We start from the raw sequence: 12,771 nt of genomic DNA, 5'->3' as shown, positions 1-12,771 counted from the left end.
ATTCATGCTGATCAAATGTCGTTTAATTTAAGATATGTTTCACTATAGTTAAATGTAGCTACAAAATACATTTTGTTTTTATTTTGTTAATAATGTTATGAACACACTTGTGTCTGCACTTTTGCTATAACTTAACAAGTTGCCATGTTTACATCTATATAAGCCAATGTTAACACATGCGAGAAAACTTTGCATTTATTGTGATTTTAACAAATATTTACATATGTATCGGAGGACATGAAACGACACTGTCTCAACGAAAATATTAGTTGGTTTTGATTGTTTGTGAAAGTATAATGTCAGACCGCAAGATATAGAAACCTTAAAAATAAACGGCGATTATGTATTTTACAAATAGATGATTTGCCCATTGGTTTCCTGAAATTTTTCATTTACTTATCATATGTCCTAGTGAAATATGCTTAAAATGTACTATATAAATTGTTAACATCTAGTTATAACAACTGTCATATATAGTACACCTATTCTATGAAAATCTATTCATGTGTGTTTATCGTCAAATGAACCAAGAGTTTGCCCTGACGAAGTTGCATTATCTACACTATTAAACGAGAAGACCTTATTTTGTGTGTCGCCTCTCTTCTTTTCGAAATAAATTAATCATCATGCCTCTGTGTCCTATAGAACTTGATGGATTTCTTGTTATCCTAGGTGTTACATAGAAATAAGAAGATATGGAATGACTGCCGATGAGATAACTCTTCACCAAGGTCACAATGTGTAAATAGTTAACAATAATTTGTCATATTTGTCATAATACGATCTTCAATAGAGAGCCGTGGCTAGAGCAAGCTATATAGGGCACAACATTTACAATGTAAAACAATTCAAACAGGAACACCGACGGACTTATCTATATAAAAAAAACAAGAAAAACTCATGAATCTCATCAACAGCTGACAAATACCGAATAGACTCAATACTTAGGCGCATACAAATGCAGAGGATAAAAACTTTAAACATACACCAACCTTCACCCTTATCTGAAAAATATTGTTAAATTCAAACATAAAAAACACACTATAAAATATCATTTCAAATGTCTGAACTCGATCAGATAAAAATATAGAGAAAACAAGGTAACATACATTGAATGAATAAATGTAATATACATTTATGACACAAAGAAAACACAATATTATTTTTTTTAAATGTTAAAAAAGCAACTTTAACATGGGACAAAATGACGTTTAATAAGGTAACGTACACAGGAAAATTTGAGACTTATTTGTTACATGCAGGAGTACAAAACTATTCTTTTTATATTTTACAGAATAAATAAGTTTGTTTTTCACGGTACGAGTATAGAGGTTAAAACTTATCGTCTTATTAAATACTTCTCAAAAGTAGTTCAAATTAACAAGAGTAAGACGAGATATACATACAATAAGTAAACATTGAATAACTGAAATGCATTACATTGTTTTATCAATATGTCATATAAAAAAGAAAGTACGATGTGAGACTACTCGCAGTTACTGAATTAATTGAAAAGCCAAAAACTATTATAATTAAAAGCACGCATCGGAGAAAAAAATAATAAAAGCACATCTCATGGATTTATGTTTTTAACACCATTGACAGCTATAGAAAACATGACCTGTGCAATGCCAAAATTAAATATCGACAGGCAGTAAGATTGTTGAAATTTACCTTATAATGAATATGTATCATGCTTAATATATATATGAAGTACTTGTGATAATGGACAAAGAAAACTACATCGCGGAAGCAGTGCGTCAGCTCTCTGATGAGAGATTTTATAAGAAGCTGGACTATGACCCTATTTCCGAGTTTAGTTCCCAAATTATCACTGCGTTACAAACCATGTACGATGACGGTCACATAGATGAGGATACAATTGGTTATTTAAACCAGAGAATGCCAAGCCTGGTCGATTGTATCTTCTTCCCAAAATACACAAGGTTAACAACCCTGGTAGACCCATTGTATCCGCAAACGGACATCCGACTTGAAAAAATCTCTGAATTCGTCGATTTTCATTTAAGATCGCATGTAGAAAATCTTCCTTCCCACATTCAAGACACTACAGATTATCTTCGTCAAATGGAATCCATGAACCTTCTTCCTCCGGAAACCCTCCTTGTCACTTTAGATTTCACCTCATTGTATAACAACATACCTCATGATGACGGCATACAATCTTGTAGGGAAATATGGAACTTGCGCACCATTTTAGAACCACCTACTTAATGTTTAGTCCAGCTGCTGACTCTGGTCCTGTAATGCAACAATTTCATCTTTAATGGTGATCATTACCTTCAAATAAACGGGACAGCGATGGAGACGAAAATGGCACCGTCTTACGCCAATATTTTCATGGGCAAATAAGAAAAACAAATTTTTGCAGAATCTTCATCCAAACCTCTGTCTTGGTTCCTTTTCATTGATGATGTTGATATGAATGGATTGAATCCCAACAAAAACTGGATGATTTTATCAAACATGCAAACAACGCTCATCATTCAATTAAATTTACGTATGAAATTTCCGACTCTAAAATATCTTTCTTAGACACAACCACATCTATAAAGGATGGTGTCATATCAACAGACCTCTACTGTAAACCCACAGGTAAACAGCAGTACCTTTCTCCCCAAAACTGTCACCCCAAACACTGTACAAAAAGTATCCCGTACAGTCAAGCTCTCGGAGTAAAGCGGATTTGCTCCTCTGAGGAGTCTGTCACGAAACGGTTACAAGAACTTCGCTGATTTTTGACAAAACGAGGCTATAAGAAATTGGACATAGATAAGGGGTTTGCGCGCGCTAACAATAATAGCCGCAATGACCTCTTACAGTACAAACGGAAGAGGCGTAGCAAAATAGTCCCGTTTGTTCTAACATACAATCCAGCCTTTACTAACATTTCACGTTTGATCCGTGCCAATTGGCAAATCATTGCCAAACACCCTAAACTATCCAAGATCTTTCCCTATCCTCCTGTCTTAGCTTTTCGGAGACCAGCAAGTCTGAAAGACTTATTTGTAAGAGCTGACGTCTCCTCAAATAAAAGCTGTTCAATTGCAGGATGGTGCAAGTCATGTGGTAACAGACGTTGTCTGACTTGTCAAGAAATACTTAATACTCAAACATTTACTTGCCACTCGACTGGGTCTGTGTACACTATATTTTGCAATGTAACTTGCAAAACCCAGATTGTTGTATACCTCCTTCAGTGTCGATATGGCATGCAGTATGTTAGCGACACAGATCAGCCATTCAACAAACGCATCGGAGTGACTACACTTGCAAGCCCGACTTACGGGTAGTAAGTCGTCATTTGAGATCACCTAGGCACACCCAAGCTGATCTCCAAAAAAAACCATCACAATCATAGACCACAACGAGGGTTGGTCGAAGATCGACAGAGTCGCTCGGGAAAGATTGCGGATAAGAAAGTTATGGACGGTTTCCCCAGAGGGCATACTAGTAAATGAAAAAAAACATAGAATGAGTCACTCATTTTCCTTTCATCACTTGTTTCCAGTAACTCCGGCTTCCTTACTGTCTTTACAGTTTGAAGATTTTTTTAAATTACCAGTTTAAATTACAGGGCTCCATTCATTTGGGATGAATGTATAAGTACGTAGCCACGTTAAAAGAGGGACGAAAGATACCAAAGGAATAGTCAAACTCATAAATCTAAAACAAACTGACAACGCCATGGCTAAAAATGAAAAAGACAAACAAACAACAGCACACACGACACAACATAGAAAACTAAAGAATAAACAACACGAACCCCACCAAAAAACTAGGGGTGATCTCAGGTGCTCCGGAAGGGTAAGCAGATCCTGCTCCACATGCGGCACCCATCGTGTTGCTTATGTGATAACAAATCCGGTAAATGGTCTAATTCGGTAGGTCACATTCATGAAAGGGAAGGGGATTGTAGTTACGACGTAAGGAACATATCCGATATCATTTGTGAAACGGTTATTCCATAACGGTCAACCAACTCCTGATGGCGTCGTAAAATTTACGAAGGGATGATTTCAACTTCACCATTTGGAAGTCATGGTTTAATAGCTTCCTTGTGAGCAGCAACCCTCTATCAAGAAAATCATGATAGGAAATGCAAGCACGGGAATATCGTATCAATTGGGAGATATATACCCCGTATGCAGGTGCTGCTGGAATGTTGCTACTTAGAAATGGAAAGTTCACAATTGGAAAGCTGAAATCATCTCTTGTCAATTTCTAGATGTAAGTCAAGATATGAGGCCGACTTAACTGTATCTGTAGTATCCTTTATCTCTAGCTCGATTGGATAGATGCGTTCCACATAGTCACCAAATTTTGAATTATTTAGTGAAAGAACATCATCTAAATAGCGAAAAGTAGAGTTAAAGGATATTGCTAACTTCTTATCTTTCTTCCTAAGAAGTTTCAGCATGAAGTCAGCCTCATAATAATAAAGAAACAAGTCGGCAAGTAGAGGGGTACAGTTTGTTCCCATTGGAATGCCGACAGTCTGTTGAAAAACACGTCCCCCGAACGTAACAAATATGTTGTCAATCAAGAATTCAAGCATCTTGATAATATCAGTTTCAGAGAATTTTTTGTTCGAATCAGAGTGATCCTTTACAAAGTAGGATTTATTTTACCTTATTAGATACATTTTGTAAAACTTATTTTTCTGATCATTGTTAAACTGCTATTGGTTTGGGGGCTTAAATATGTAGTTTCTGTTGTAATTGCCCTACCGTTGTCAAATTTGAAATATTATACCAACTTGGATCGGTTAGGGCATTTTTGATTTTTTTTTGTTTGAGGACTGCCCTCCATGCAGTTATTACATCTGAACTGTCACAACCTTTGGAAATTTAGAGTTGTGCCAGTTCACATCGCAAATATCTATTTCATTTGGCATATCTTTGTAATCTTTGCGTCGTGTTTGGAAATTTTAAAATTGTACCAGCGTCTGTGGTGTCCGCTTAAATTGTATAAACGTTCAAGATGTTGATAGTGTCTCAATTTGAATATATTGACATGATTCATTTGACATCGTGCTATTACCGAATAAGGATATCTGTTATCCGAAATATCTAGTTACTGTATTTGTTCATTTTATAGTTATTTAATGGTGATGTTGTACCCTTTTTGACTTGTTATGAAGTAATCTATATATATATATATATATATATATATATATATATATATATATATATAGAAAATAAACGTGGATGTGTATTTTGATATCCCACAATTCAAACTTAATTGTTTTAATTTGTTGATGACAAAATCGATATTTGTGCCAATGCTAAACTACATAAATAAACATAAAGATCGTATCTGAACATTAACAAGTTGACCTTTACTAACAAGTTCGTTTGTTTAATTTAATACCGCCATATTGGATTATAAAAACAGTTCATAACAGGTCTAGTTATCAGAATAGATTTGCAAATTGTGAGAAAAATTGACAATAGATGAGTTATATAAAAATCAGATGATTTAGCATGAAATCCAATAAGAAACTCTCCACGAAAGACGAAATGACACAGAAAGTAACAACAGTCAGTTTATTTGAATAAAGAAAAATAAGTGATTAATTGCATTATTCAGACTGATTTATCAAATATAAACTAAATGTATTTGTGTTTGTTCAAATTACAAACTTATTCGTTTAAAGAAAGATAACCCAAACAGTATTATTTTTATTAAAGAATGACAGAGAAAAATTCAGTAGAAAGAAAAAATAGTTGGTTACCCAAATTTTCTTTCATTTTCTTAAAGCATATTTTAAAACCTATCATTTATTATTTTATTTCAAAATTCTATTGTAGATATTTTTCATTGGCAAAAATAATGTTTTTTCATGAACAATCTATGCAAATCTGGGCAATGTTGAACGACTCACAAAAGAAGCATGGTTAAAGGTTTTAGAAAATTTTATCTGATGAAATATATACCAAAGATCAACCTCAATGTTTTCGTTGTTAACTTAAGTCGTCATGAAGTTTCCAAACTATAAATCAGATATATCCCGACAAACGTAAATTTTTCCATCATTTTGATATTCGGAAATCAAATTAATATATGTCATGAAAGTTCTTCCATTTAAATGTATTGTTGTCCGGTCATGTAATGTCATTTTAGTGTTAATATAGTTACCATTGCCATAAAAGTGGTTGATTTGGCTTGCCACAAAACCAGGTTCAACCCATTATTTTTTTCTTAAAATGTCCTGTACAAAATTGTTATCTGATAATTCGTTTTCTGTATGTGTTGCATTGCTATGTTTGATTGTTATATTTGATGTTTTCCCCTTATTTTAATTTGTAATCCGGATATGTTTTCTCTCAATCGATTTATGATTACGACAGCGGTATATTACTGTTGCCTTTTTATAGACCTTATTTTAATAAATCATGTCTTTGGGTGATCAATTTTGAATTGTTTACAAATTTGCCATGCTAAAGTAGACTATGTTTGGCTTACTTTGCAATTTGACTCTTTCTCTTTGAAGTAAACTAATCGTGACCTGCATAGGGGTGCGTTTAATATCATAGATGCTACGTAGGTCTACGTAAATTTTGACTACTGAATGTATATCTAGCCTTGCTGTTAAATAGATCTAGATAGCTTAAAAATGTCATGCTATCTAGAAAAATCGAAATAGAGTCGAATGGGTTATTATAAATGACGTGAACTGAATAGCCTAAGTACGTAGCATATCGTTCAACATAGGTAGAAATCTAAGACATAACAGCTTGACTAGCTGCTGTGATATTGGACACAACCCTGGTCACACCTTTCGTATTTCGGTCATATTAGAAAATTGTCTCATTGAGCGTTATATTTCATATTCTAAATGTCTAATCGCAACATTGTCAATTTTTTCTAAGTATGCCTTACTATACTGTATGTACTATAAATTACCATAAAAACTTTTTTTCTGATCGCATCTTTGTGAGATTTATAAGTATTGTTATTGATTAATTTTAAGTCAGTTGTGTTGCAAGTTTGTGATGTAATTTTGCACGTTTTGGCAGTTGGGTCACAATTCAATTACTGTCACGTTAACAAGGTATGTGTGTTTTGATTGTCCATGGTTTTGTCAATATATCGAAACAACTGTTTTAAAATTGTCAGGCTTAGCATTAAAGTATTTGAATGTGCTGGTTACATCGATCGCAAACAATTTGAAGCAAATCAAAAGTCAGATATGTACTCCGGGTGCGGGAGTTTCTCGCTACATTGAAGAACCATTAGGGCCCTCGGCTGTTGTCTGCTTTATGGTTGGGTTGTTGTCGCTTTGACACACTCCCCATTTCCATTCTCAAATGTATTAAGACCGTTTACAATATTATACTTCCACTTAATCGAATAACTGCTTTTATCATATACTTAGACTAAATAACATATGATTTTTACCATATGATAATAGGATTAAATTAAAGTATTTTCCATATTTTTCGAATTGGTGCTTAGTGGGCTTATATGAAAAGTTTATCACATGCATCGATTGTTATCACATGCCTTTCCGTAACGTTATCACATGGCATTCCGGTGATACTCGGCAAATTCCGGAAAATACACCTCAATGCTACGTTTTCAGTGAAAAACATTACAAAGTAGTGTACAAAACAATTATTTGAATACTGGAAAGTATATTGTGTAAAATAATTAAATTTAATTTAAAAAAAAAAATATTAAATAAATGCATTTTTTAAGTTTTTCTGAAACATAATTTAGAAAGTTACTTTAAAAAAGTTGACTTTTCCAAACAATGTTCACTATGTATATTGTTGAATTATTTTTTTGTCGATTCGTCTATATTAAAATCTGTTTTTTTTTCTCTCTGTTGAGGCATATGATGGAAAGATTTCATATTGAATGTATCAAATTTTGGGTCCAACGTCCGTGAACTTTTTACTCTTTCAACTTCTTTTCGGGAACCACGAAGAAGGATCAATATATGAATCTGTTATTTTTCTCTACTGTTGAAGCATATGATAAAAAGATCATAACATGTCATTTTTCATATCGCATGTATTATCAACCCTCGGTCAATATCAGCCCTCGAGCCATGCGGCTCTTGGGCTGATATTGAACCTAGGGCTGATAATATATGCGATATGAAAAATGCCATGTAATAATCTGATATTATTATATACTTAGTAGTAAATACAGATAAATTGTATGTGTATTACAATCAATGGCAAGCGTGCTGTATCAGCCACCCGTGATGATATCGATATCAGCACGGTTGCAAAAGCTTTATCACACCTTTAATCTGTATGACGCCACGTCATCGATTGCATTCACTGTTACAAAGGCTTTATCAAAACCCTAATCTGTATGACGTCATGTCAAACCTTCTTATCTGTATGACGTCATGTCATATAAAAAAAACAGGTATATGTTTATAATAAAGTGTATATGATATGGCTTTTTTCAATATCACACACCGTATCAACCCTCAACCAATATTGGTGTCTCGGATTGATACGGATGCGATATTGAAAACGCCATATGATATTCTCTATTTATCTTCTCTTTCAACTAATGATTCAAAAAACCATATAAACAGTTATTGCCAATACAACTTCATAATCTTGTAAATGTACCCAGACAAAAATTAGAACAAGATTAGAAAAATTAAAATTCGTTATCTAATAGAATATTTATGTTCCAATTTCAAAATTGTATGCTATTGACATCAGGGATTTTCCCGAACGATCTGCATAACGTGTCGATAATATGGCCATGGAATTTCAAATGGTTTAATGTGTAAGTACAATGAAATTTTTCACGTTTATTACATGAGATTGTTATTTTTTATATGACAGCGACGTTTTATGGACTATAAATATTCTTAACATACTTAGAGGACAAGGAAGTGTACATCCAAATGTTAAATCTTCCTATGACGAACTTTTTTTCAAAATTAGTCACACGAAGGTAAAATTCGAATGATTCTTTAATTCAATCGATTTGCTTTGATCTTTTTTCCATAATTATATTTCCTTTTATAAGAAATCAATCGGACATGTGACACATTTGTTTTCATACACAAGATTATCTAAATTTAAGCTACATAGTAATTATAACTGAAAACAAAAAACAAGAATAATTATAAACCAATTGTTAAGAGAACAATTGAAGGTCTTTCCACCAGTTAATATCTATTTTGATATTAAAACATTAAAAATCAGTCTAAAATGTAAGTTCATATGGCTTTATGATGTATAGATATGAATTAAAAGCAAAGGTCAAAAACTAGAACGTGAAATTAACCTATGACCTTGACCTCAATTTCAAGGTCACAAACTGAGGATCTCAAATCAAAAGACCCTAGGTCTCTAATATTTATGGTTAATAAGTTATATCACTTTACACATAATTTTAGATATGATAGGAGCAAAAACTCCCTTTCATTGTCTTCGCACCTTTTCAACTAAAATTATTAAGTTACGACATGTCGCAACTAACAATTTAGTCAAAATAATTTGTCGATATCTTATACGGTTTCTGGAAATGAGTGGAAATAAGCCTAATTCAAAAATTAGAATATGACCTTGACCTTTGACCTTGACCTAATTTTCATTTTTTTGGACCAAGTACCTCAAATCAAAAGAGCATAGGTCTCTATCACTTATGGTGTTCCAGTTTAAAATGCATTTCAAAATTTCTAATACAAAAGGGGAAATTTATAACTCTCGTATGGAGCGTTCATATTGCTTCGGTCGATATTGGACAAATCATGCGAAGGATATAACGAGCAATTTCATAAAATAAATTTGTTGTAATCTTTTACGGTTGCGAAGGAGTCGTGGACACATGGAAAACAGTGTTTGGGGAGATAACTCCTATAAGAAAAGTATTCGGTTACGCAGGGTAAATTTCAAAAGCGCATAAACTGTTTGATATCATATACCAAATATCTAAGCGACATAGAATGAAATTCAAAACAGTGTGGCTGTGGCCATTGATTGACACATTAAATTCATCCATTGACTGAGACAATTTACGTGAACATTTGTATGTAACGACCACTGTTCACGACGTACCTACGATAGACATTTAAACTGTGGGGTCACCAAAGGTTTCTTAACGCCTTTAATTATAAAATAATTCGAAAAATTAATCAGGAATTACCTTTATATTTTGATTTATATAATTGATATAAATCAAAACATCGTGTTATTTCTGATTAATTTTTCGAATTACTTTATTAAGGTGTTGAGAACCTTTGGTGACCCCATAGTTTAAGTGTTTTTAAAAAGTACATAGTAAGCGGTGGTCGTTACATACAAACGTTCACCTAAATTGTCTCAGTCAATGAATGAATTTAATGTGTCAATCAATGGCCACAGCCACACTGTTTTAAATTTCATTCTATTGCGAAACAAATATTTATCGCAAGAACAAAATTAGGCGGAAGAAAGAAAACAAATAATCAGAAGAAAAACAATAGGTCTTTCTACAGAAAAGTGGAAAGACCTAATTAACAAGAAGTGTAACAAAATTCTAATGTAGCAAATAAATGGAATGTGGTTCAATTACCAACACTAACTACAGAATAGTCAAAAGTTGAATATTTGTTTAAATTTTTCAATCACAAATATTATATATGAACATTTTTATTGTGATGATTTTCCCCCGACTATAATGGACAATTAAATCTTTTGCTATTAGATTGAAATGAATTCAATTAAGAGGACAAAATGTCCTGAAGATAATTTAGAAAATGGACTTAAGGAATCAATCTTATATGAACAGTAGCAATTGTTCATTTTTATCATATGCATGGATTTATTTGTTTTGTTTGACTGTTCCTGTAAAAACTCTATTAATATATAACAAACGGGCAACAATATACTTAATCTACTGAGATTAGAGAATACTCGTATCAACATACAAACAACATAATCTTACTTGTCCCGTGCCATCTTAGTTTGAAGCGAGGTGTCTATTGAGATTTAATAGCATCGAATTATAGATATAGGAAGATGTGGTGTGAGTGCCAATGAGACAACTTTCCATTTAAATAACAATTTTAAAAAAGTAGACCATTATAGGTCAATGTACGGCCTTCAACACGGAGCCTTGGATCACACCGAACAACAAGCTTTATGTTCTTTTAATACAAAACTAAGCATATACTGTAATTCACATATTACCTCGTATGGTCCTGCACATTGCTCATACTTATATTTTTGCATAGTACTATGCCATACTATCATCGTCTATATACTGAACCCGTTGGAAGTATACTATTAAAATATTAAAATAACATAAAAACCGAACTCTGAAGAAAATGAAAACGTGAAGTTACACATGTAAACGAAGTTTTAGTCGTTTCGAAAAACATAACATGTAAATTTTATTAGTTGATCTAAGACTTTCAACTAGAATTTTTTTATGAATGTAAATACACAGTGATCACAGCCCTCTTGTAAAAGTATTTTTTTAATGGCCAGCAGTTTACTCTTAAAATGTATATAACAATGATGCTTTGTGCTTATTTTCATGCTTGTATCATCAATTGCACTCAAATTCGCTCGCTAATAGTTAAATCATTTTGCATTTAGCTTTTTTTAAGCGCTGCTTTGATTACTTTTGGCTATTTCGACACTCAGTATAAATTTACACGAAACGAAAAAGTGCCTGAAAAGAACCAATGTCCGTCTTTAAAAACTTACAATTATAGTTAATAAAATTAAAGTCGACCATACCTAAAACGTGAGGAGTTGAATGAATTTGAGCACTCGGCCACCGATACCCTGAGTAATTTCAAAAATCACTCCATAGTTCCTTACACATATGTGGCAAGTCCTTTCAACTGATTCGTTTGAAAATGTCCTTGTCATGGGATGGGTTGATACCCCGCGACATTTGAATAGGCCTGTCTTAAGCCTAACGTTTAGTGATTGTCGTTTTTAGTTGTCATTCATGATTGTTTTTCGTTGAACAATACTATTTAAGTCCCAGTTTTAGTTTGTAGCCCGGATTTTTTCTCTCTCAATACATTAATGACTTTTGAACACCAGTATACTACCGTTGCTTTTATCTAGTATTAGCTTCAGTGAAGATTGGTCTTATCATCTGAATATAACTCATATTGCTATCACGAATTAACAGCGTACTGAAGGTTTTGTGATTTACTCATTTGTGTAGTCATTACTCTACTCTATCCTTTACAGCATACGAATTTTACGCGATGTTTAAAACAGATATATCATGTTAAGGAGGGTATTTTGTGAAAAAGAAACAGTCGAGAGAATGTTAAAGTGGCGAGGGAAATTTATTCTCAAGACTGGTATTTTTCTCAAAAACGCTTTATCTGTGTTCAAATCTTGACGTTACAAGCGTCCTGTCGGATAGAGTATTTTTTGGCAAATACTACGGCAGAGAGGGTAAAAAGGGCATATCCATTTTGCAAATACCCCGGCGGCGTTAAAAATGTAAGATATTCCTTTGATAACAGTAAATTGGTGAAAAATACCATGGCTGTCAACCAATCAAAAACCAGGATTCTTACATAAGGTGTAATTAGTTATATAATACAATGAATGGTAGATGTTCACATGAGTGCAATTACTATTTGGTATATATGTGTCTCGATGGCAATTTTAATACATCTTCATAGTTTTAAAAGGATTCCGGTACAGGAAATAGTAGAGTTCTGGAATATTTTTTTCTTAAATGGAAGTTGAAGAGTCCTATTAATAGATATTGTTGTATGCACCTGTCCAGTATTTCACATAGATACTT

At 33.0% G+C, this 12,771-nt stretch overlaps 1 protein-coding gene across 1 annotated transcript in view; it reads left to right on the top strand.

Moving 5' to 3' along the window:
* LOC143068638 (uncharacterized) overlaps positions 1-12,771 on the top strand; it is a 151,145-nt gene that overhangs the window by 58,179 nt on the left and 80,195 nt on the right. The window lies entirely within an intron of this gene.

This window comes from Mytilus galloprovincialis, chromosome 3 (genome assembly GCF_965363235.1).
Source record: "Mytilus galloprovincialis chromosome 3, xbMytGall1.hap1.1, whole genome shotgun sequence".
NCBI lineage: Eukaryota > Metazoa > Mollusca > Bivalvia > Mytilida > Mytilidae > Mytilus > Mytilus galloprovincialis.
This window is presented reverse-complemented; position numbering and strand designations above follow the sequence as displayed.